The sequence below is a fragment of the Crocuta crocuta genome, unplaced genomic scaffold (assembly GCF_008692635.1).
Source record: "Crocuta crocuta isolate KB4526 unplaced genomic scaffold, BGI_CrCroc_1.0 scaffold220, whole genome shotgun sequence".
Classification (NCBI taxonomy): Eukaryota; Metazoa; Chordata; class Mammalia; order Carnivora; family Hyaenidae; genus Crocuta; species Crocuta crocuta.
The window spans coordinates 234,224-259,743 of record NW_027526949.1 but is presented as its reverse complement, the minus strand read 5'-3'; the positions used below and the strand labels follow the sequence as shown (position 1 = coordinate 259,743).

Genomic DNA, 25,520 nt, shown 5'->3' with positions numbered 1-25,520 from the left:
TTAGTAACTGAACTTCCTGGATATGTTGATAAGACTATAAATAGATTAGCACTTATAGTTTTATGCATAATATAAACACAGGTTTCAAATGCTGTATATCTTTTAATTTTTATGTTTACACAGAGAGTGCCTTACTATAGATTATTTAATACACCTGTAAAATACCCATGAATTAGAGTAATATTGAAATGTATTCAAGTACATTATAATAGATTTATTTGGAAGTAGATTTTGAAAACATTTCAAGAAAAACATATATGTGAGTTTTCATAGACACTGCTTTTAAAGCAATTTCATTCATTCACTTTATTTTTTTTTAAATGTTTTTGTAGGAACTAATTTTGACCCACGCAGTAATTTATATTCATGTAAAAAAAAGTAACAATTTTGTTTTTTTAACATTTCACCTTCCTAATTTAAAACTGCAAACACTATTAAGATGTAAACCATTTTAACTATGCATTAGCAAAATGTATTTCCTTCAGAAAATGTGTTTACATATCTTATAATGTTTACCTATTTGTATATGATGTTTAAATGAAAAAATTATAAGCACTAAGAAATTTCTAAATAATAACAAATAAATATTGCAATTCAGTTTGCTCTGTTTTTTATCTTTTAGCCTTGCTTCTAATGATGTCAGTTTTTTCCTAAAATTTATAGCGACCAAAAGCAATGGCTCTCAATTATGGCTGCATTTAAGTATCTGTCTGGAAGTTTTTTTTAAGTACTAATACTAATTTAAATTGTGATGATGGTGCCAGGGTATTTTTAAGCCTGTTCCCTAAACTGAAAATTAAAAATAACAGCACCTCCTTTGTAAATGGCTTTGTGAAATTTAATGGAAAATACATGTAAATTCTCCATCTGCTACCTGTTACATATGTAATTGGCATTCAAGAAATGCCAATTGTTTATTTAAAAGACATTTGCAATTAAGATGCTCCCTTTTTATTGATATTTAGCAAAAGGAATATTTTTATAAAATTTTTATCACACTTGATAATGACTTATTATGATATAGTTTTTTTTAGGAAGGTGGTAATGGCATAAGCATCAGGCCAAGTCCTAAAAATAAAAATTGAAATTTGAGTGTCACCACTTAATATTTGGGTAGGAAAATTAGAGTCCTGAGCCGTATATTTCTTTTTTGTTAAATTACGTATCATAAGTATGATGTCTCTATTCCATTGGTCAGAATTAACAGTAAGAATTAAATAATATCTGAAACACATTAGGTGCTCAATAAATGGAAATCAAATGTGGATTGTAATTTTGAATGTTTTATTACTAAATTTCAGAATAGATTTTAGTTCTTTTCCCCTTAGTAGCAGACTATAGATAGGCTCACAGCAGATAGATCAGACTCACTGAAATAGTCCACCTTTATCAACAAGAAATTACAAAGACTATTTGTATCGATTCTCTTTCATATTGTTATTTTGCCATTTTTTTATAAACCTGTTGAAATGAATGAGATAGTTAAAAGTTCTATCCTGATAGTGTATCACAATATTTCTAATGATACCTGCTGAAATTCCTCTTAATGATGTCTGTATTCTTTTATGGGTGAAATTACAACATCTCAGAGGAACTCTTATGTTATAAAAGATGAAAGCATCCTAGTTTCATTAAAATGTCATAAAACAGTTTGGGGTGATGTATGAGACTCTCAAACCAATATAATATATTTTACATCTCAGCATGAAGTTAAAAGATTATAGACTTTACATTTCAAAAGGAAATGTTTCAAGCTGTCACTTAGTTTTGTATGGAAGATTGTTAAAATAATGGTCTTCAATGAACCATGTTCCCCGTGTCTGTGTCCTATGTTGATGGGACCTTGCAGCTTATACCATGAAGAGATGAAATGCAGTTCCCCACCACTTTAATAGGGGCTGGTCTTGTGACTTGCTTTGTCCAATAGAATGTGACAAAAGTTACACTGTATGACTTCAGAGGTTAAGCCTTAAAAGCCTGTGCTTTTTGCTATTCCTTCATTGGAACATCACCCAGAGACTGCTTGTAAAATATCCCAATTTAGCCTCCCTAAAGATGAACAATCACTTGGAAAGTAAGGCTTATCCATCCTAGGCACCTACCTCTCTAGCTCCTGACTTAACCATAGCCAACCCAAGGAGTCATGTTAACCTACAGAATTTTGAGAAATAAGTGTTGGTTGCTTTAAATCACTATGTTTTGTAGTTATTTGTTATTTGGCTATAGATAACTAATATCATTTGTAATAAAATAATAATTACTTTAATTTTAAACCATGTCACTTGATAATATTTATTATATTACTGTCTTTGCATTCTTATGAATGTTAAATAGCACAATTCCAATTATCACAGGATATAAAAAGAGATAATTTTATTTTTGTCTGTTTATTTTAAAATATTCTTGTATTTATTTTGAGAGAGAGAGAGAGAGAGAGAGGGCATGTGAGTTGGGGAGGCATAAAAGAGAGAGAGAGAATCTCAAGCAGCTCCATGCTATCAGCACAGAGCCCATCGTAGGGCTTGATCTCACAAACCATGAGCTTATGATCTGAGCCAAAACCAAGAGTCTGATGCTTAACTGACTGAGCCATGCAGGTGTCCCTATTTCTATTTATTTAAATAGCCCCTTCAATACACCCTAAATTGTGGCATTACTGCCATGACTATAATTTATATATTTTTAAAAAGTAAATCCATGTTTTTAAAAGATGAGAAGAAACTTCAAAATTTGAGTTATGAGTTTATAAAATATCAAAAAGTAAACATAATATAGCAACCTACCAATTATTACTTTATACAGATCTACCTTTCATATCATGTATGGATCCTTTTCTTCTGAACAAAATGACTATAAGCATTCATTAAGATAAACTATTGATTTGTTACAATGTGATTTGAATGAATTATTATATTATTACAATATTAATTATAATTAATAATCCTCTACAGTTTGATGAGACTTACATGAGAAAAGTCTAGGTGAGCTTGATTTCAGCAGCAGAAAAGATATGCTTTTGCTCATTTCACCAAGATAAGGCAGTAAAAATAGTAAGTCTAGAGATAGAAAGTCCTCAGTAGAATAGTAGCTATGAATCAGAATTTCTGAATATAAACCTATGCACACTACAAATTTTAATGAGATTCAATAACGTAAAAATATACTTCATAGATAATTGGATTATTTTAATCATCCCATATTTCCTAAGAAGAAAATAAATGCAAGCTCATAGAACAAGATTACTTTCAGCAGTTTTACTTTCATACTAAATTTGTCACAGTAAAGAGATTGATAGTGGGAAATCTATAATGAGATCATCCTCAATCAAATCTTCATTCTACTATATAGTAACTGCATGATGCCAATTTCCTTAATTTCCCTCAACTTGAGTTTTTAAAAATTTATTTATACTTTTTAATTTGAGAGAGAAAGAAGCAAGCAGTGGGAGGAAAACAAGGAGGGGAGAGAGAGAATCCCAAGCAGGCTTCATGCTCAGCACGGAGCCAGGTGTGAAGCTTGATCCCACAACTCTGCGATTATCACCTGAGTCAAAATCAAGTCAGTCGTTCATTTGGCACTCAAGTGCCTCTCAACTTGAGTTCTTTAATATATAAAAAGAGGATAATAAGAGAAACTAACCCATAGTGTTATTATGATAAAAAAAAATACTCAAAAGAACATCAGCCACTAGTAATTGGTACCTATCAAATTGATGATTATCATTAATGTTGAATATCTATTTCTCATCCTAAAAAAACTCTGTTATCTTTGTTTCCAGGAAAAGTAACTGAGGATTGCTCAGGATGTTTTATAAAAGCTTATTATAGTAAATATTCAAGAAGCACGTTGTTCTCAGCTTGCACATGTTTTGCAAAGAATAGAAAAAAAAAGACATTTCTCAGACTCATTTTATGAGGCTATCCTAGCCATGATACAAAATTCACTGGAGATAGTATGAGAAGTGATTAGAAACCAATTCAATATATAAAATATATTTGCAGAAGTAACAAAATAATGTGTTTAAAAAATAATATGTCATTACCAAGTTGAAATTATTGCAGAAAGAGATCATTATATTAAAGGAGAAAATAATATCATCATTTTAATGCATACAACAAAAAGTATTTGCGAGAGAATTCAGTATCAATTTACAATTAAAAAAATAAAGAAACAAGATTAGAAAGCTATGAGGAAAATGTTCCTTAACCTAAGGAAAATTATCTACAAAATAACCTAGAGGAAAGAAAAGAACATTTAATGATCACGTATTGAAAGTCTACCTTGAAGATTAGGTACAAACAGAGGTGCTTACTAAAACCACTTTTACTCAGCATTTTCCTGGAAATCCTAAGGAGTACAACAAGACCACAAAAATAAATAAAAGCAGTAATCATTGAAAAACAAGAAAAAAATTGACATTCTTTATATAAGATCATATAATATATAATTATACATATATTCCACTAAGAATAAGGAGATCTTATACATTTATATGATTTCCAAAATTAAATCTCTCCCCAATATAGCTTCAGTCTTTTTATCTCCAACTGTATAGTCAATATCTCCTATTAGGTTTCTAACACTTGTCTCAAAATTAAGATATCTAGAAATATTTATTGATTCTCCCTGACTTGAAATCTGTTTCTGTCCCTTTCTTAACAGAAACCTATGAGTCATTCTTCCCTTGTTTGCATTCAATCCACCAAGTCCTATAGGTTAGACTCCCTGAGTACCCTGGACTTATCCACTGACACAAGGCTAGGCCATGCCATGATCATGGCTGTGACAAAACACTCCATTTTTCTTCTTTCCTGGGTATCCACGAGCTCTGCTTATAAGCCTTCTGTGCTCTTCATATTCCCCAGCCCATTTGTAATAGTGATTACTGTTTGTGTGTTATGGTAGGTAGCCTCACCTTTGTACCTCCAATGCCAACCTAAACTCACTAGTTTCTTTTTTCCAGTGTGTCAATGCCAATGATATTCTTTTACAATATCATTATTTTTTAAAAAATTCTTTCTTGTGGTTTATTTTTGTCAACCTCTGTAGAACAAAAGTCAAATGGTACTATAGCTTTGGTTGTGTTAAATCTCTTTTCCAGTGAGAAATTTTTTATCAATACACTTCTTTTTTAAGAAGTGGCAGTTGGTACTGAAACATAGGAAGAAGTAATGGCAGTGTTCCATAGCTGTGACTAATTTAAAACTGTGGTTTTGTAACATCTTGTATTCTCTGTCAGCCTCTTGTAGGACTAGCACTTCTAGTAGAGTTTCTCCAAGGTCATATATGTGATCTGAAATCACCTAGGAAAAAGGACTCCACATTATCGAGCCCTTCACAGATTTTCTCCTCCAATGCAAAACCATGATGAAAAAAGCAAAACATTATAATATTTCATCTTTCACACGTTTCTGGAGATTTTTTATTTAAAATCTTTTTGATTTTTTAGCTTTTAATTTTTTATTTATTTCTATGAGAGAAAGAGACAGCATGAGCAGGGGAGGGTCAGAGAGAGAGGGAGACACAGAATCTGAAACAGGCTCCAGGCTCCGAGCTAGCTGTCAGCATAGAGCCCGATGTGGCGCTCGAACCCACAAACTGTGAGATCATGCCCTGAGCCGAAGTCTGACGCTTAACTGACTGAGCCACCCAGGCGTCCCTAAAATTTTTTTTTAATGTTTATTCATTTTTGAGAAAGAGAGAGAGACAGAGTGTGAGTGGGGGAGGGGCAGAGAGAAAGGGAGATGCAGAATCCAAAGCAGGCTCCAGGCTCTGAGCTGACAGCACAGAGAATTATGGGGGGCTCAAACTCATGTACCATGAGATCATGACCTCAACTGAAATTGGATGCTTAGCTGGCTGAGCTACCCAGGTGCCCCATTTTAATAAGATTTTAATAAGAATAAACCCAAACCCATATCTCTTTCTTCACTCTATATTCCAAAAATCATTAAAAAAGAAAACATGAAACAAAACAAACATAAGAAAAAAACTGTACTATATTAGGAAAAAACCTCTGTTATTGAAAACCTTGAATGAACTTAAAGAGTAAACTATACTGTCCAATTATTTGGATCTAAAAGAAGCGTGCTGTTGGTCTCCTAGTCAGATGAAACTACTCAGAAAATGAGTGGGAGGTGAATTCCTTTTATATGAATAAATCCATTGCTAAATTTATGTTGCCACTCTATATTCACCCCCCAAATAAAGGGTTATGTCATCTGTGAGTGAATAGTCAGTTCCCTTTCGCTTGTCAACTAACTTTCTTTCAACCTTCTGTGTTGAAAATTTTCTACGTCATTTTAACAGAATGTAAGAAGACCTAAAAATTAAATTGGTAATTTTTCACCTACAGATAGGTGTGAAGAATGTTAATAAATTTGTAGGAGTAGAAAATGTAAAAGTCAGAGCAAAGAATATAAAAATCAATTTGTAGATTGTGAATTTTCTACCAATTTCATTTTCCATGCTCTGACTATGCTATTTCATAAGGAACAGAATTTGAGGTAAAGTACATGAATGAAAGGAAGACTCGTACCTCAACAGTAAAGTGTTGACTGAATGAAACTGTCTCTACTTCACAGCTTAAACATGCCTAGAATGATTCATTATACTAGGAAAGTAGGAGTTAGTTTTGAGAATTAAAAAAAAAAGATTTCAATTGCAATACAAGTTAAAAGTATAGACGAAAGTATTTTTAACAACATTGTATAAATCTATATCTTTCATATAGTAGGTAGTTGTGGCTATCGTTATAAAAACAATCTTATTTAAAATACAAATATGTGCACGTACCTGTGCACACACAAACACAGATCTTGGAGAAATAATTTGACTAAAAACTGAAGTTCTTGTCTCAATTTTGTCTCCATTAATTTTTTTTGCTGAAATGCCAGACATTCCAATACCTCACTTTTTTTTTTACCCAAAAAAGAGAGTAGAAAAATATTTCCAAGTAATATAAATACTGGAAATTATCTAAGCTGTTTCTAAATAACATATGTAAGTGCAATGCTTGACTTTCACCAAATGGTAAGGTGTGAGTTTTTCATGCTGAATAATTACTTCATTTCCCATGTAACACCCACATAGATATCATTTTAAATTTCATTCTTACAACCTACTTAAGAACATAATGCTTTGAATTCCTATTTTTTCAAATATAAATGACCCAATTTTGAAAATTCTCCATTTTCAGCTGGAAATATTTTTCTTTGATTTTTGTGTTATGGTAGGGACCATCAGAGCCACTTAACCTAAGGTCGTGTTCAAAACCAGCACAATTTGGAGAGTCTTTAAATATTTTTCTTTCCTCACTATTTTTTACTTTGCAAAAAATCAAAAATATGCAGTTTAAAATTATACAATGAAAACCTGTATTTCCTCCATTTACATTCACAATTAACATTTTCCCTCATTTGCTTAATCTTCTCTCTCTACACACACACACACACACACACCCCACACAGATATGCACACATACGCTTTTCCTAAGAATGACATTCTGCTATGTACCCACGATAACATTTTCACCCCTAAGAGGGTTAAATAATTTCATGGGTCTGGTTCATGTTTAAATGTAGTCAATTGTCCCTCAAATATCTTTTGTAATTGTATTTTACTATTCAGTATTAAATCAATATTTCGGGGCGCCTGGGTGGCTTAGTCGGTTAAGCGTCCGACTTTCCTTAGGTCATGATCTCGCGGTTCGTGGGTTCGAGCCCCGCGTCGGGCTCTGTGCTGACTGCCAGCTCAGAGCCTGGAGCCTGTTTCAGTCTGTGACTCCCTCTCTCTCTGACCCTCCCCTGCTCACGCTGTCTCTCTCTCTCTCCTAGAAATAAATAAAACATTTAAAAAAATAAATCAATAATTCATTATATATTGCATTTGCTTTTAATTTTTTATTGAAATAATTAAATTTGGAAGGTTAGTGCAGACGGTATAGGGCATTCCCATGTACCCTTCACATCACACAGCTTCCTGGGATGTTAACTTTTTATATAATCATGGTACATTTAATTAAAGCTAAAAATTAACATTGGTGTAAATTATTCTTTAAGTGAAATATTTTCTTGTATTTCATTCCTCCTAACAAAAATGCCAGTAACTTATTTGCTTTACTTTTTTTATAGCTTTTAAGATTTTAATTTGTGGGTCTATTAAATAGCCAAACCGACTTTCTTGTTTTTTCTCTTTGACACTTGATTAAATTGCCACTGAACATTAGGTATTTCATGCCATTTTCTTGTGGGGCACTTAAAATTTAATTAACTCGAAGCATCTTTATGTTTTTCTCCATTAATTTTCTTATAGTCTTATATTTCTCCAAGACTCAACTTCATGCTTCTGAAAGCCAGAGTAGCATATTTCTTCTGTCTTTGGAAAGTGCCAGGCATATTCTATTATATCCTAGATACATGATTTTCAGTCTGTAATGTAGTTTCTTAATAACAATGATTTATAAACAACAGGTATATCATCTTGCACCTACATTTACTCATTCAAACATTGTTATTGAGTCCTACTGTGAACAATTTGTTATTCTAGGTACTAGTAGTATACTGATGAATCAGATGGACTAGTTGTCTATTCCAATGGCCAGTTTCCTCATTTTCTTTACCTTTCACTCTTTTTATAACCAATGAGCCAGTGTACTTTTACATTTTGCCTGAGAATACCACGCTAACAGAACCTGTTCTTTCCACATAGAACTTCAGCTATGACCTTATGATCCTCCTCTCCTGCCCTTGCCACCCTCCATATATATCAAAACTCATGATTCCAATTCTGTTCTAGTCTTATCAGATTTTGCTTGATGAATTTAGTCAATCTGATAAACCTATTTTAGGTAAAGTTTTTGTAATTTAATAGAATACCCTCATCTCTGTAGTAATTATGTTTGTATTGAAAAGTCTCTTAAAAGAAGATTTTTAACCCAAAAACAATGAGATCCTAATACAAGGATGATGGCAAATATTATCGCAGGATGTTTATCTAATGTTGCCTCAAAACATACTGTATGAGAACATACTGTGCACACACAAACGTGTGTTTGGGGGTGAGTGAGAGAGAGACTGTGAATTAGCCTTTATTAAAATATTGGAATGTTGAGGGAGACTAATGAAAGTTATAGGTGAAGGTGTAATATTTTAACTAGATAATAAAGTAACTCTAGGGGACATGTGGAGTGCAGTGAACAGGACACAAAGGGCCTTATAGGGATGATTATTTAGGAAACAGAGTATTCAGGTGAGAGAGACTGAGTGAACCAGAGTGGTGATGATGGATGTGGAGAGTGAGAAAGATTCATGAATCATTTCAGATATATTCTGTAGACCTAATCTTCAGTTGATTGTGGGAACCAAAGATAGTGAGAAATCAGTTTATTTTATTTCTGCCACTCTCCTCTCTTTTTTGTATATCCTTCCATTTAATATAAATTGTATTATAGCAGTTTATGAATTGATTTGTAGCTTGCTTAGATTTTCATTTAACTCTAGAGTCTGCGTTTCATTTTTTTTAAAGATTTTATTTTTGATTAAGTCTCTGCACCTAATATGGGGCTTGAACTCGCAAGCTTACTGTCTGAGCCAGCCAGGTGCCTCTAGAATAGGAGTTTCTTAAATGCTTTATATCTTCAGTGACACGCACAGTTCTCGACTCATAGTATCTTATTACTACTAGTATACAGGCTATATTATAGGACTTAAAAACTTAAAAGATCCATTAATAATGCTCAGAAGTAGTACTGTAACTCAGTATTATACAAATATGCAGTAAAATATAAAATAGTAAAAAGGAAAAAAAATTAGTTTTCCCTCTGTGTCGGGAAAAACCTACTTCTTTTCTACTGTGTTTTCTTCCTGATGAGAGATTACTTCACTAGTCACATAGGAACATCACTTCTGACTCCCTGGTCACCAAATATGTAGAGGTGTCTTCCCCACATCGAGCAGTGATACCACATCAAGCAATGATCTCTATGATACCAGCTGAATGTCTTACAATTCAACTTAAATCTGACACTATCTACCCACAAATAGTATCAGATCCCACAGGAAAGGGCTCAGGGACTGCCCTCCCCCAAGCCCCTTTCAGAGGCCATTTGCACGTCCAACTTGTCACCTGTACTTCTGTTGACCAACGTTCAGCTATAGATTGCAAGTCCCAGCAGCCCCCTTCTTGGGTTTGACTAATTTGCTAGAGTGGCTCAAAGAACTCAGGGAAACATTTGCTTACATTTACTGGTTTAATAAAGGACATGATAAAGGATAGAGAAAACAACCAGATTGAAAGATTCATAGAGTAGAGGTCTGGGAGGGTCCCTCGTGCAGAAGCTTCTGTCTTCATGGAATTGGGGCATGTCACCTTCCCAATGTGTGGATGTATTTGTCAGTCTGAAAGCTCTCCTAACCCCCTACTGTTGGGATTTTATGGATGCTTCCTCTTGTGGGCATGATCAGTGATAACTCCGTTTCTAGTCCCTATCCTCACTCTGGAGGATGGGGGTGGAGCTGAATCTTCTGATCTTCTAATCTAATCATGATTTGTACTTTCTGGGGACCAACTCCCATCCAGGAGTTATCCAGGAACCCAACCAAAGTTGCTTCATTAGAACTAAAGATGCTCCTGGCATTCTTACCTTTTCAGAATTTACAGGTGTTTTAGGAGACATGTGTCAGGGATTCAGTCAAAGACCAGTATTAGAACAAAAGAAACTCTTATACCTCAAGAAATAGAAAGATTTCAGGAGCTCTGTCCAGGAACTGGAGACATATGACATACATATGTCTTTCAAATATGAAAGTAATGTTTCATCATATTGTAGTAAGAAAAATTGTGGAGGAGAAGAGTCAGTTAGAATAAGAGCATCAGAAATCTAAACAGATTCCTGTAATTTTTTCTGCATCATTTCATTTTTTCCCCCAGCAGCATTTCATATTAAAGTACGTGTTCTTAGAATGCCACACTGGAGGTAATTTTAGGAATTGCCTCATGGGGAGCACAGGTATGAGTTTATTTGTTTAAAGTAATAAAAGGAGGCATAGATGGAAATCCAAAAAGGATAGAGACGTCACTAACATCTGTTTACACAGTTACATGAAGGTTTCATAAGGAAATAGTATGTGCTGCACACAACAAAAAAGGACATTTATTAAAGTTTTATTTCCAGGATAAATGTAGAAAGAAGCAACATGTCTATAGCCATATGAGAATAGATACACAAGATACATAGATGTGGTGTGTATATGTATTATACAACCAAAAGTTTTTATTAGAAATTATATTAAAATGAAGGACAATACAAATGAAATAAGATATGGAATTACTTAAAGTAAGGTAACAATGTTATTAATATAACTCATGTATAACAAATTGTATTTCATTTTTATATAGAAACATAATATTAGCTAAAAGACTTTTCTGATAATGATTGTTCTTTAATTTATTTATAGACTTTATAGTTTTACATATTTTACACAAGGTCCAAATTATCAAGTATAATTAATGCCATGAAAATACTTATAAATGGTTATGTCTAACCAGGGAACATATTATTCACTCAATTATGAGTATAAAAGTTATGTTTGTACAGACTGTAGTAATTTGTTAATGTGAACTAAAATGTCATTATTAGGTAGGTAAAAGATAATGTATATAACTTTATGAATCTGTGCAATCAGTATATTGTTATGTTTTTTAACCCATGTTAAATGCCATGTAATATTTTAATATCACAATAACTTTCATTGGTGCCAAGTTCTCGTTTAAGCCACCAACCTATTCTATAGCCCTGTGTTCAGAGACTAAAACTGACTCAGTCAGTAGCTACTTCCTTCTTGAGAACATTAACTCAGGATGAAAAATAAGCAAAATTAAAAAGTGATAGCTGTTTTTAAAAATCACCAAGATGAATGTAATGAGCTGAGATATGTTATTTACAACACATTTTGGAAGTTTATGTGCTTGAAAATAAGAAAAAGAAATGTGTGATCTGTAGAAATTGTAGATTAGTAGTTTTGATGAATTGGCTCCTCCTTGGATTCTATTATAAAGAAAAATATTCTTTGTTTCTCAGCTTACTAAGACTCACTTTTGTCCAGAACTAAAAGAACAAATAATAAATAAATAAATAATACATCCTCAGTTATCATAAAAGAGCTTTTCCTGAACTTGTGTGATAAGCCTAAAATGATTATCTAGTGTAATTTCTAGGTTGAATTGTATGTGTCCTTTTATGATTTTTTAATACACAACGCCAATTTGCTCTTCAGAAATGTATAACTTGCTTTAGCAAAATCAAGCAATATTCCTTTTAACTCTTGCCCCTGGGGCAAAGGAAAAATAACATTGAAAAATAATATTAAGAACTATCTTATTATTATTATAGTTACACTAATAGTGGCAGCCAACATTTATGTAATGCTTATTATGTGTAAGGATTACTGTTCCAAAGCACTTTTTGTAGATTAAGCCCATTTGTTTTCATCACAACTTTATATAATAAAATAATATGTTAGTTATCTATTGCTGTGTAACAAGCCCAAAACTCTGTGGTACAAACAATAGACATTTATTATCTCACAGTTTCTGTGGGTCAAGAATTTGAGAGAAGTAATAATCAGGATATTTATGATACTGCAGTGAAGATGTCAGTTGGGAGTACAGTTTCCTGAAGGCTTCACCTGCGCTGGGAGATCTGTTTCCAGTGTGGGTCACTCTACTCGCACGGTTGGCAAGTTAGTGTTGGCTGTTGCAGAAGGCCTCAATTCTTTACTTCCTGTACTTTTCCTTGGGGCTACTTGAGTATCCTTAACAATGTGGTGGCTCACTTCTCCCAGAAAACATTGACCTAAAAGGCAGCAAGGCAGAAACCACACTATCTTTTATGACGTAGCCCTGGTTGTCCCACCCTGTTGTTTCCACAATATCCTACTGGTTACACAAATCGTCCCTATTCTGTGAATACCACGATATGAGAACCATTAGTGGCTGTCTAGGAGGCTTGCTACCATAAGTAGATTTTATTGGTATAGTTCACTCTTGAAGAACATGAATTTGAGCTGTATGGGTCCATGTATATGTGTATTGTTTTCTAATAAATATAAGTCAGTACTGTAATTATATTTTCCTTATCATTTTCTCTAACTTACTTTATTATAAGAATACAGTATATAATACATATAATATACAGTTTATGTTTTAATCCACTGGATGCTATTGGTAAGGCATCTAGTCAGTGGTAGACTATTGGTAGTTAAGTTTTAGGGCAGTCAGATGTTACACGTGGATTTTCCATCAGTGCAGAAGGTTGGTGCCCCTAACACTTGTGTTGTTCAAGGGTCAATAGTATTCTTGTTTTACAGATGAGGAAACTGAGACACAGAGATATTAAGTTAAGTGCTGATGATGGCATACTAAGTGGTGGATCCTTGTTCTCTGTCTCCAAAATGTGTGCTATTAAGAGATATGTGATGTTGCTGCTAATAGTTCATTTTAATTTTCAATTTTTAATTACTAACAGAGCTGTGCAGTCACATGTATCTATTGTCCATTTAATTTGTGTGCATTCATATGTAAAGTAACTTCAAACTCTTACTTTCTATAGAGATGACTATTTTTCTCCTAGTGAATTATATAGAAGTTTTCATGTTCTAAAGTTGTGAACACTTTGACTTTTAAAAATAGCATTTTTTTTTCAGTTTGCAAGTTGTCTTTGGATTACGTTTATGGTGCTTTTAACTAACAAAAGTTTTATTTCTTTTGGGCACTTCTGTGATTTTTGCCTCTAGGTTGTTCATGGATTCATCATTTAATAGTTCAAATCAGTTTACTTTTCCAGAAGCTACTTTCTTTACGACAGAATTTATAGTAACCTCTAGAATTATCCTATAAGGTCAAAAAGAGCGTGGAGAGTGAATGACTGAAATGTCCAATTTACTTTATTTTTTGGAGTCTATTGATATGAATATTATATTGAAGAATTGTGGGGGCTCTTTGGTGGAAATTTGGTGATATTGAGGGAGAACATCCAAGTAGGGAAGGATTAAGGTAGACAAAATGTTTGGCTCAGTTACCCATGAAATCTACCTCCTTTGCATTGAGAAATTCCTTTTAAGTTATATATGCTCCCAGTGAAACTGAAATTTCATTCTTCTTTTGGACTCTACTTTTACTTTGTTTAGATTGTTAGATGAATATCTAGTTGACAGTAGCTCTATCTATCTATCTATCTATCAATCATCATCTATCATGTATCATCTGTTATTTGATGAGAAATTTTTTGAGGAAAAGAGATTTCGTTATTATGAGAGACTGCCAAAAGGCAAGCAGTAGCCAATTAGCATGTACTAAATGCCTAATATAAGTGATGAGGTGAGAGTTTTTTTTGCAATTTGGTCCAGAGTAATGACACTAGCAAAAACAGCTGTCACAGATTACACTTGACAGCTATAAATATGGCTGTGGGTTGTCATTTGCCTGGGCGGATCAGATAAATCATAGCATCTTCTCGTATTGATAAGGGAAAGGTGTGCACTCATATAAGCTCATATTTCCATTTATTCTCCATTTTTATAAAAAAAAATCTTTACTTGGTATGGAAATTTATGGTTTACTGCATGGTGCCCTATGTTAGTCTAATATTTTTATAAGATAGATGTAAATAACTATACCTATTTGTCTAATGTGATCCTAAGCATAGTTGGCTAAAGACTACATGCTTAAAGTCATGTGGATTCAGACTTCTATCTTGTGACTCCAAATCTAATGATCTTTTAGATATAGTGCAGGACAATATTTACAACATTTTCCTACTTTATCATGCATTTTTACAAGTGCTGAGATACTATATTTTAATCATCATAGAATTTGATCTTGATTCAGAAGATCCATTTTCCAGTTTAATTGACAAGAATTTCTTGAGATTTAGCATGAAAGAGTTATGTAATGGATTCTATATCTGGACCTTAACATAGCCTCAAAACTTCCAGTCTTATTTACACTATTTAAATATCACAATTCCCAGCCTCAATCTTCTGTGCTTCAATTTTGCTTATTCAATCATCCATTACTATCTAAAGACACTACTTCTCCCTCATTATGACTTTTAGTGCAGTGCTATTCCAAGTGCAGTCCAAAGACAAGTTTCAGTTTACAGACTTTTACTAGGCTACAAGTACATCAACTGAGAGTAAGAATTTAGAAACTTTGATAGCAATTTGACATCACTGTAACATCCAACTACATGATCAGTGTGTTATTTCTTTGGGAAGTGAATAGACTCATACCAGAATCATAGATGAGTCACACATGGCATGAGTTCTCTACCAGTCATGCACAATAGAAACACATAAGTGTCTGCAATGGGTTGGAAAAGAAGAAGAAAAAAAAAACTGGTTCTTCATCACAAATAGCTGAGGAGCATGGCTCTGATGCATCATCAATCTGGATTCTCCATGGGTCTTGCTTCCCTTGCTTTTCTTCTGCCCTCTTTAAATGACCTGAGCTCTGTGGGCTGTCATTTCAACCAAACTCATATCACTATAGTAATTTTCTTTGTTTTTATTTATTTTACAGCTCCAAATTGAAAAGAAGCATACACACAAACAAGATCCTACGTAGGTGGATCCTTTTTTTCCTGCTCCTTGGCTGAGCACTGCTGGAAAAAAAAAATCACTTAGTGGGTCAGATTCATGTCACCATAAACTCATTTGGGCATCCCAGAGGCTGTCTTAACAGTGTGGAGTTTTTTTGTTTCAAAACACTCTCTTGCTCTTGCAGTTACAATTTCAAACTTTATCTCAGTTTTCCTAAATTTCTGAAAACAGTAAGTGAAAATTTCCTCAGACTTTTGCTACCATATCTTCCAGATGTTACTTCATTTTCACTTATTACTCCCTGCTTTCCTTCTATTACAATACAATTCTCTTTCCATCTCTATGCTGGATCCCATTGCCTCATAGTCTGTCAGCAACCTTGTAATATTTCTCTCCTTGATCCTTAGACCTCTCTCTTTTTTGTTAATTTAGTTTCCATAAACATTTAAATATCCTCCTACCTCTGCTTTTATTTTTAAGAAAATTACCTCTGTCCACTTTATTCACCTTTCAAATAACTTATTCTTAATTATCCTTAAAGTCTTAGTTTATATTTAAAAATTGTTATTTATTTATTATTTTTGAGAGAGAGAGAAAGAGAGAGAGTGAGCAGGGGAGAGGTGGAGAGAGAGGGAAAGAGAGAGAATCTGAAGCAGNTTTAAAAATAGCATTTTTTTTTCAGTTTGCAAGTTGTCTTTGGATTACGTTTATGGTGCTTTTAACTAACAAAAGTTTTATTTCTTTTGGGCACTTCTGTGATTTTTGCCTCTAGGTTGTTCATGGATTCATCATTTAATAGTTCAAATCAGTTTACTTTTCCAGAAGCTACTTTCTTTACGACAGAATTTATAGTAACCTCTAGAATTATCCTATAAGGTCAAAAAGAGCGTGGAGAGTGAATGACTGAAATGTCCAATTTACTTTATTTTTTGGAGTCTATTGATATGAATATTATATTGAAGAATTGTGGGGGCTCTTTGGTGGAAATTTGATGATATTGAGGGAGAACATCCAAGTAGGGAAGGATTCAGGTAGACAAAATGTTTGGCTCAGTTACCCATGAAATCTACCTCCTTTGCATTGAGAAATTCCTTTTAAGTTATATATGCTCCCAGTGAAACTGAAATTTCATTCTTCTTTTGGACTCTACTTTTACTTTGTTTAGATTGTTAGATGAATATCTAGTTGACAGTAGCTCTATCTATCTATCTATCTATCTATCTATCAATCATCATCTATCATGTATCATCTGTTATTTGATGAGAAATTTTTTGAGGAAAAGAGATTTCGTTATTATGAGAGACTGCCAAAAGGCAAGCAGTAGCCAATTAGCATGTACTAAATGCCTAATATAAGTGATGAGGTGAGAGTTTTTTTTGCAATTTGGTCCAGAGTAATGACACTAGCAAAAACAGCTGTCACAGATTACACTTGACAGCTATAAATATGGCTGTGGGTTGTCATTTGCCTGGGCGGATCAGATAAATCATAGCATCTTCTCGTATTGATAAGGGAAAGGTGTGCACTCATATAAGCTCATATTTCCATTTATTCTCCATTTTTATAAAAAAAAATCTTTACTTGGTATGGAAATTTATGGTTTACTGCATGGTGCCCTATGTTAGTCTAATATTTTTATAAGATAGATGTAAATAACTATACCTATTTGTCTAATGTGATCCTAAGCATAGTTGGCTAAAGACTACATGCTTAAAGTCATGTGGATTCAGACTTCTATCTTGTGACTCCAAATCTAATGATCTTTTAGATATAGTGCAGGACAATATTTACAACATTTTCCTACTTTATCATGCATTTTTACAAGTGCTGAGATACTATATTTTAATCATCATAGAATTTGATCTTGATTCAGAAGATCCATTTTCCAGTTTAATTGACAAGAATTTCTTGAGATTTAGCATGAAAGAGTTATGTAATGGATTCTATATCTGGACCTTAACATAGCCTCAAAACTTCCAGTCTTATTTACACTATTTAAATATCACAATTCCCAGCCTCAATCTTCTGTGCTTCAATTTTGCTTATTCAATCATCCATTACTATCTAAAGACACTACTTCTCCCTCATTATGACTTTTAGTGCAGTGCTATTCCAAGTGCAGTCCAAAGACAAGTTTCAGTTTACAGACTTTTACTAGGCTACAAGTACATCAACTGAGAGTAAGAATTTAGAAACTTTGATAGCAATTTGACATCACTGTAACATCCAACTACATGATCAGTGTGTTATTTCTTTGGGAAGTGAATAGACTCATACCAGAATCATAGATGAGTCACACATGGCATGAGTTCTCTACCAGTCATGCACAATAGAAACACATAAGTGTCTGCAATGGGTTGGAAAAGAAGAAGAAAAAAAAAACTGGTTCTTCATCACAAATAGCTGAGGAGCATGGCTCTGATGCATCATCAATCTGGATTCTCCATGGGTCTTGCTTCCCTTGCTTTTCTTCTGCCCTCTTTAAATGACCTGAGCTCTGTGGGCTGTCATTTCAACCAAACTCATATCACTATAGTAATTTTCTTTGTTTTTATTTATTTTACAGCTCCAAATTGAAAAGAAGCATACACACAAACAAGATCCTACGTAGGTGGATCCTTTTTTTCCTGCTTCTTGGCTGAGCACTGCTGGAAAAAAAAAATCACTTAGTGGGTCAGATTCATGTCACCATAAACTCATTTGGGCATCCCAGAGGCTGTCTTAACAGTGTGGAGTTTTTTTGTTTCAAAACACTCTCTTGCTCTTGCAGTTACAATTTCAAACTTTATCTCAGTTTTCCTAAATTTCTGAAAACAGTAAGTGAAAATTTCCTCAGACTTTTGCTACCATATCTTCCAGATGTTACTTCATTTTCACTTATTACTCCCTGCTTTCCTTCTATTACAATACAATTCTCTTTCCATCTCTATGCTGGATCCCATTGCCTCATAGTCTGTCAGCAACCTTGTAATATTTCTCTCCTTGATCCTTAGACCTCTCTCTTTTTTGTTAATTTAGTTTCCATAAACATTTAAATATCCTCCTACCTCTGCTTTTATTTTTAAGAAAATTACCTCTGTCCACTTTATTCACCTTTCAAATAACTTATTCTTAATTATCCTTAAAGTCTTAGTTTATATTTAAAAATTGTTATTTATTTATTATTTTTGAGAGAGAGAGAAAGAGAGAGAGTGAGCAGGGGAGAGGTGGAGAGAGAGGGAAAGAGAGAGAATCTGAAGCAGGCTGCATGCTGTCAATGCAGAGCCCTATGTGGGCCTCGAACTCACAAAAGGTGGGATCATGACCTGAGCCAAAAGCACGAGTCGGATGATTAATTGACTGAGCCACCCAGGTGTCCCCAAATCTTAGTTTAAACATCACTTCCTTGGTGATGCTTTTCTTGATTTGCCCTTTTGTATACCTTAACAGCACTTGCATTTATTTTTTTTGTAACATTTATCACAGTATAAAGGTATATTTGCTACTAATAAATCTAGAAATCTTTTTCTTTAAATTTTTTAATGTTTTATTTATTTCTGAGAGAGAGGGAGAGGCAGCGTGAGCAGAGGAGGGTCAGAGAGAGAGGGAGATACAGAATCTGAAGCAGGCTGAGATTAGCCTGCTAATCTGAGCTAGCTGTCAGCACAGAGCCTGATGCAGGGCTCAAACCCACAAGCTGTGAGATCATGACCTGAGCAGAAGTTCGACACTTAACCGACCGAGCCACCCAGGCGCTCTAGAATCTAGAGATCTTTCAAAATCCCTTTGAATCAATGACTCAAATCATTTTAGTCCAACTGCAATTTTAGTGTGTGTAATTAACAAAGTGTCAAAATTGATTTCAAGGTCAAATTTGACTTCATTCCTTCCAAACCTATTCTTTAATTGGTGGGTTTTGAGGAACATAGTGGTTGTATTTTTTCAGTTATCAGTTTAATTTAATGGCTGTTTGAGCCATTTGTCCATCTGGTAGCAAGCAACAATCTTTAATATGAGTTCAGGAGAGGGAAAAGCCACTTGAATATATCACTTACTTTAATGTGTTTGGTTAATGAATTTTAAAGTTGTTATTTTTTGTAGAGTTCTTCACAGGTAGTTTGAATTTAAATTAATAATGGATTTAGGCAACTTATTTTTCCTTTGAACATCTGATTCCTTTTATGAAAATGGTTTAATAGAGTATACATTATAGAGCTTTTTTGAGGTTTAATAAAATATATACACATACACACATACATAAACACATACATACCTATGTATTTAAGCAATAAGAAAATCAAGCGAGCTTTTAATGCTCTTTATTATTGAGGTGAAATAAATCTGTTTTATAAAATATTGCCAATCTCAAATGGAGTTGAAAATCCTCTATATTTAATGTGCATTCTTATATTTAGATCTTGTAAAACTAAATGACTTTTAAAGGTTTACTTAAATCTATTCTTAGCCAGTTAGCGATTGAATGGCTCACAATCCTGGAATTGGCAAAAGTCTCTGATGTGTGCTCATGCATGTGTGTGTGTATGTGCACACACACACACACATGCATTAATTGGTTATTTTATTGATTAAAGCAAGAGGATCAAATAAAGCTCAATTGTTAGAGATCATCCATTCTCTTGTAAGAAGAAAAAGCAATTTTCATAGCAATCGACCCACTCATGCTTATAAACAGTATAATAAGCAAAGGATATGTGAGAGATTTTATAACACAATTTGTTCAGTTCATGCAATAAACTTTCCCCCTTAAAATAAAAACAAATAACATTCAGTTTTTCAAATTTATCCCATTTTGTGTTTCTGTTTAAAAGCCCTTTTCCAAAGGATATTTGATTTCTGTAAATCACAACCCTGCCTTGGTTTAGTGCACTTTCCACTGTTGTTACTGCTTTCCAAAGACCGGTTACCTAGCAACTGCATGGAAGAAGCTTTAGTATTTTAAATCATACAAGAGCTCAGAAAATACTGAGGCAGACTTTTAAAAAAAGATTCTGACTTGTTAAAATGTAATTAACAATTTTGTTTTCCATAAAGTAAAAGGGACTTGAAAATAGACTTGCTTCACATGTATCTATTAATTTGTATCATTAATTATAATGGCTTATTTTAATAGCCTTTAAATTTTTAAAAATAATAAACATTACAATAAAAAGAAACAAAAAATTTCACATAGTCCTATTATCAAAACCATAGTTTTTGAAAATTTTCCCACTCCTTGAGGTAATTACCATTAACAGTTTGATTCCTATTCTTACAATTTTTTGTGTTTGTTCAGACATATATGTGAGCATAGGAGCATACATGCAGAAGTCAGCATTCTTATAAGACTAGGATCATGTTTTAATTCTAAACAATAAATTTTTATTATATTGTTTAGCTGCTTAAAATTTTAAATATATTATTGGCATTATTTCAAGACAGTTTATTGAAATACTTGTTTTTAATGTGTGTGATTGTGATGATATATGATACTTGTTTAGAATTTTGATCAACATTTTATAGTCACTGTCTACTTTTCTTCTCAGAAAATCCTATGAGGGGTGCCTGGGTGGCTCATTCAGTTAAGTGTCCAACTCTTGGTTTCAGCTCAGGTCATGATCTTGCAGTTTGTGGGTTCAAGCTCCATGTCAGGCTCTGCACTGTCAGCTTGAGATTCTCTCTCTTTTCCTTTTCTCTCCACCCCTCCTGTACTCTCTCTCTCTCTCTCCCTCTCTCTCAAAATAAATAAATGAACTTTAAAAAATTCTATGAGGCATATACTATTAGTATTCATGTTTTTAAAATAAAGCAAATGAGGCTTAGAGGGATCAATGTTTGCCCATGGCTTGGCCTACTTAGTGGTGACACCACTTGATCTCACGTGCTTATGCATTAACAGCAAGACATGGACAAGAAAGATCTAAATCAAAATAAATACACAGAAACGTTAAAAAGATGAGAAGATATGAGATGCACATAATTTTGAAAGAGGAAATGCTTTCTTCAGCAAGGGAGGGAAATGAGAAGCCTTAAAGAAAAAATGGACAGATTTTATCATTGCTAAGGAGTTATCTCTGTTTGCATAATCAAAACTGGGCTTTTGCCATATATGTGGTCTCACCAGCAAGAAGGAAGAAGTTTATGAAAATGGTTTTGTCCACAAAAAAAAATAATACAGAATTTGGACAAACCTAGTCATGTGACCATATCTAACTAAAGGGAAGCAGGACAGTGTAATATTTACTTGGGCAGCCATGCACCCAGCTAAAATCTGGAGATGAGTAAGAGGAAATAATAACTTCTATTACTGAAAGGAAGGAGAGAATGAATGTGGGCGACAGTACTTGCAGCCACATTTCAAGTCCTTATCCATCTAAGCATTCATGTACAATATTGTCCATATCTATTAAGATACTCATCCATTATTATGAAAAATAATACTTACAGCTGTATCAAGTGGTTGCATCCAACTTAAAGTCCAGGACATCTGGATAATGCAGAGTCAGTTCTCGATATAGCTCTTCATGCTCTGGCCACACGCACACTAATAAATTAGTTAACTACCTCCACCTCCATCCCATATGAATAGAAAATAGTGAAAGAACATAATTATTATAAATATTGTTGTTTGGAATAAAGAACCAGAGACACACACCAGTCATTAGCCCACAGCAATGATGAAATCCTGTGGGACATGACTGGCAGAGACCTTGCAGCAAATTCCTTATGAGATACTCATTCTACTTACAGAGAATAACTCTTTTGTCTATTCATAAGCATATCTCCTTGTGCACTTTTCTCTGTGGCCATAGAGAAAGTTTAAATTGGAGCAGATTTCTTTCATTACTTTCCATGTGTCAGTAATTGTGTTCGAAGTTCTCCAAGAACTTGTTTTTAAGAAAAGCCATCTTAAAAAAAATTTTTTTTAACATTTATTTATTTTTGAGATAAAGAGTGAGACAGAATGCAGCAGAGGAGGGGCAGAGACAGAAGGAGACACAGAATCTGAAGCAGGCTCTAGGCGCTGACCAAACATTCAGCATAGAGCCCTATGTGGGGCTCAAACCCACGAACCATATAATCATGATCAAGTTGGACACCCAACAGACTGAGCCACCCAGGGACCACTCCAAGAACTTTCTTAAACCTGCCTTATTTACTGGCCGGTTCATGTCACCCTTTTGATTGTGGCAGCTACTTTGACATCACCCGAAACAATAAGTTTGAGTGAGAAGGCATCACTTTAATCTGATTCTTGCCGCATGTCTGGCTTTATTGGTTTGGGAGAAGTTTTAATGGAAGGCTTCTGATAAAGACTCTGAAAGAGGATCATCTCCTGCTATTTAGGGTACAGTTCACTTTTTGGTTCTGCAACTGTGCAGATATCTGGACTCTTGATTTAGCTTTTTGGCTTTAAGTAAACAGTGCCATACTTAAGAGAGCTTTATTCCTTTTTCTGTCTGCTTGCAAAGTGATCAGTTCTTACCTGAGGTCATCTCTCTGTATCTGACTAAAATCATCAAAGTGCTACAAACACTCATTAGTGTTCTTGTCCTTTCCAAACTAGTTTCTAGACATGTTTCCATAGATAAGTCATTTTCTGCATATAGAGTAGAAAATGGAAAATAAGGAAAAATAGCATTTCTGTTACAGGTGTAATTCTACTGTATACATTTCAATAGTACTTAAGTTTTATGTAACTTTGTCTTATGTTTTTAATTAGAAAATTATTTGATAAACACTGGAAGTTTGTGACTTGAAATATCCCAAAAAGGAAACACTAGTAGCTGATAAAAAAAAAATTGAGCTGAAAAACGTTCTCTCCTTGTTCACTCTCATTCTTTCCAAAAGTACTTGGTCATATTATTCAATGATATTGATAGTCATGAAAGTGATTAGCTCAATGTCCTAAACTTGTGCACCTATAATTTCCCTATTATAAATGTTCTTGTTCACTGTCCTATCTCGGCATCCACATCTGGAAGTATGCCCTACATATCATGTTGTTACCTGTTAATGTGAACCCACCCTAATCTCTGTTCTCTGACCACTGCCTCTTATCATTCCAGTTCACAACCTCTAATAGGGAACTCCACTATCTATTCACTACACTGGGAATTAGATTCATTGATTCTACCAAATGTTTACTATTATTTACAACTGCAGATCCTGTGTTCTCTTTTTAACCTGTATGAATTCCATAGCATATTATTATAATCCATTATTTTAATTCATCCTCTGTTCATTGACCTTCTGTACCTAAGTTAGACTTGTTTGTCAGAAGTCAATGGTGGTGAATTCTCTCTTTTTGATAAAAGATGGTGTTTACTTCCACACATTTGAGTGTGGCCAAGGGAAACAAAATAAACAAAAGACAACCAGCAGACTATTCCCACTTTACGTTCATCATCCCTGATTTCTAGCGGTCCATAAGCTGCTAAATATCATTCTGTGTTTCTCTGTTCTGTGTCCTTTCCCACTCTCTCCAACAACTATGCAATATTTTCTTCTTTCACTTCAGACATCTTACTGAATCATCATTTCCACCTATTCCACCAAGAAAATAGGAATGTAGGATGAAAAACAAAATTTTCGTAAACTTCCACCTACACATCTACCTACAGACCTGCACATACACCCATATGTCCTACCTTCTTTCCTCTTAATATAGATGAACAATTTTAGCCACAGTGAGACTGAGAAAGGTCATAAAAAGGTAGTATAGTATGTTAGTAAGATTACCCGGATTCTGCCCATCTATGATGTCATTTTAAAGAAGTTGAAATATATCTTATAAGCGTTAGGATTCAAGCAAGGTCATTAATCCATTAGCTAATCAAACAGCACTGTCCAGTCATTGGTGATAATGGAAGTGTTCTATATTTGCAATGTCTGATACTGTAGGCAGTAGCCACAGATGTTATTGGGTATTTTATTGCTATTGAAATATGGCTAGTAAGATGGAGGAACTGAACTTTTGTTTGTATTTTGTTTAAATCTATTTAAGCTTACATTCCCATATGTGGCAGTGGCAACTCTCATTGGACAGCACAGTTTTGAAGGGTAATAGGGGGAATGCTGAAGAATTGGAAGATAGGAAGAACAATTAAGAAGCTGTTGTTGCATTTGTCGAGATGAAAGATAATCATAGTTTGAATAAAGATTCACAGTCCCTTAGCTGTAACTCTAAAATTCAGAAAATTCTAGGGGGAAAAAAGTATTTCTGTTGGTACTGATATCTGACCTGACCTGAAATTTTTTGGTGGCAATCCCAACACTGAATTTTATTTTTTGCACTTAGTATAGATATTGACACATGTAACTACAGAAATAATATTTTATTTTTTTTCTTACACTATTCTTTTTAATGACCATAATTCTATTAATCAAATACAACGTAATGAATTTACCATGACCGTATTCTTGGACATGTATATTATTTCTTTCTTTTTTCTTTCTTTTTTTTTTTACAAATAGTTTATTGTCAAATTAGTTTCCACATAACACTCAGTGCTCATCCCCATAAGTGTCCTCCTCTATGCCCCTCCCCCCTCCCCCCGACATCCATCAGTCCTCAGTTTTTGTCAGCATTCAAGAGTCTCTCATGGTTTGCCTCTCTCCCTTTCCCCCACCATTTCCGCCCTTCTTCTCCCCCTTGGCCCTCTGTCAAGTTCCTCCTAGTCCTCCTATACGTGCAAACATATGATATTTGTCCTTCTCTGCCTGACTTATTTCGCTCAGCATAACACCCTCAAGGTCCATCCACGTTGCTACACATGGCCAGATTTCATTCTTTCTCATTGCCATGTAGTATTCCATGGTATAGATAAACCACATCTTCTTGATCCATTCATCTGTTGATGGACACTTAGGCTCTTTCCATGTTTTAGCTATTGTGGAGAGTGCTGCTATGAACATTGGGGTACATGTGCTCCTATGCCTCAG

The 25,520-nt window shown here is 34.1% G+C and overlaps 1 protein-coding gene across 3 annotated transcripts in view; it reads left to right on the top strand.

The window, feature by feature from the left end:
• The window catches only part of KCNT2 (potassium sodium-activated channel subfamily T member 2), a 360,386-nt gene that overhangs the window by 192,998 nt on the left and 141,868 nt on the right, over positions 1-25,520 (top strand). The gene's annotated exons all lie outside the window — the stretch shown is intronic.